This window comes from Bidens hawaiensis, unplaced genomic scaffold, assembly GCF_021521415.1.
Source record: "Bidens hawaiensis isolate Kalapana, Puna unplaced genomic scaffold, B.hawaiensis_p1.1 tig00096264_1, whole genome shotgun sequence".
Lineage (NCBI taxonomy): Eukaryota > Viridiplantae > Streptophyta > Magnoliopsida > Asterales > Asteraceae > Bidens > Bidens hawaiensis.
Genome location: NW_027504570.1, coordinates 1 through 1867, shown reverse-complemented (window position 1 = coordinate 1867; position 1867 = coordinate 1). Strand labels below are relative to the sequence as shown.

Genomic DNA, 1867 nt, shown 5'->3' with positions numbered 1-1867 from the left:
ATTTATAACCTTTTACAACGGTTATATTACCGTTTATAACGGTAACATTACCGTTTGTGTGTATATATATAATATATAATATTAATTATTTTAAAGTAAGATAATAAATAAGATATTAAATACAGTTTATTTTATAAAATATATATAATTAGTATGCACAATAATAAGAATAGAATTGTTAGTGTAAATAAATCTAACTTCTAAATGAGATATTAGTGTGCATATATAAATAAAAGTTAGAATAGTTATCAAATTTTAATAACAATGTTTATACACATTATTGCTATTACTCAGTATATTAGTTAGTATATGTATATGCATAGATATATATCTAATGTACATAATTAAAAAAGTGTTTATGATGTTTATGTAGATACCTTTGTGTCTATTCCCTTTCTTGGTTAGGATATAAGCGGCTCGTGCTGATAACGTGTTATAATACTTCCACTAAATCATAACAAGATTAACATTAATATAGAAAATAATTAGAAAGAGAGTAAAGAAATTTTATTGCAGGGATGATCTTTTACTCCTTACACACATGCATATTTATAATACTACAATGCAGACGTGTACGTATAGTTGGTTTGAAATATGTGTGCATCCACATGCCTTTTACTTGCAAGATTATCCAAAATAATTCATTGAATCATAACAGTTCAGGTGATGTAAATTTTTGATCGTGTAGTTTATTGTTTTGTTTGGTTGGTGGCTGCGCTCCTTTTGTGGAGGTAGCGGGTTTGTTGGTGATTTCGTTTGTTTATAAAAGTTCACATTTCACGAAAAAAAACTCACATATTTTGAGAAGTCAGAATATTAATGCTACCATAACTAACAAAAGTAAAAACAAAAAGTGAATAAAGCTAAATTCTGTCTGCCCTTCATTTTCCTATAAACCATGGTTTAATATACCGACCGACATGCATGAAGTCATTTGGAAATATATAACTTCTAAAAATTTGTATTGTACACCAGATACATATTGCACTAATTTTATTCATGTAATATGTATTTTACACAAACTTAATTATTCTTGATAACACTTCAATAGATTAAATAAACCCCAGGTAATACTCATTACCTTTGAGTACCATATTTAATAACTAACAATATATACACACGTTACATTAACCTAAAATTAACCTTACACTTTATCAAAATGATAATATATAAACCACCCTTAACAGTTTAAATTCTTGAGACCAGAGTAGCCAGATTGATTCTGCATCTGCTGAAACAAAACAGCCATTCTACTGTAACCTTCCATTGTCATCGGCTGCAACCAACATGTTTAATTCAGTTAAATATTGTTTTAGGCATGCGATATTTGGACATCAGGGTGGACCATGACCTATACGGGTCGTATATGGACTATTTTGTCAGTATTATGTCCTTATGTGTTTATGTGTCTCACATAGTCCTATACAAGTGGTATAGATCTATACGATTAATATAAATCTATGCTGCTTGTATATATTTATATAATTAATTAAAACTTGTAAATAAAAGAAAACACAAATTTTAAGAAATAAGAACCGACATAGTTATAAATTATGACATGTAGCTAATTACATGTTTCATGTCCAAGCATCTTGCTAAGAGTGTTTTATTGATAATAAATCGTCTTTTAATATTTTTTTTAACTACCTACCTGTGATTGGCATGCAAGGAAGGCAGCCATAGGATCATTATGGTTTGGAACTCGGTCTCCCCTGGCCGCTTGCATATCCCATGAAGCCGGCATGGGTGACATAAAGGCGGAGGGGTGGAAGACTTGTGGCATTCCAGGAATGTTGGGTCGGTTGCTAGCGATGGTGTTTAAGTCCATGACTCCAGGCATTGCCATTCCCATGGGACTCATGCCAAT

General features: G+C 30.8%; 1 long non-coding RNA gene across 1 annotated transcript; it reads right to left on the bottom strand.

Annotated features, from left to right (window-relative positions):
• Positions 1 to 1193: 1193 nt before the first annotated feature.
• On the bottom strand, positions 1194 to 1861 carry LOC143608068 (uncharacterized). The gene is made up of 2 exons (XR_013149129.1): positions 1652 to 1861; positions 1194 to 1276 (listed from the first exon to the last, which is right to left on the bottom strand). It is a non-coding gene; the product is annotated as an uncharacterized LOC143608068 (long non-coding RNA).
• Positions 1862 to 1867: the final 6 nt, after the last annotated feature.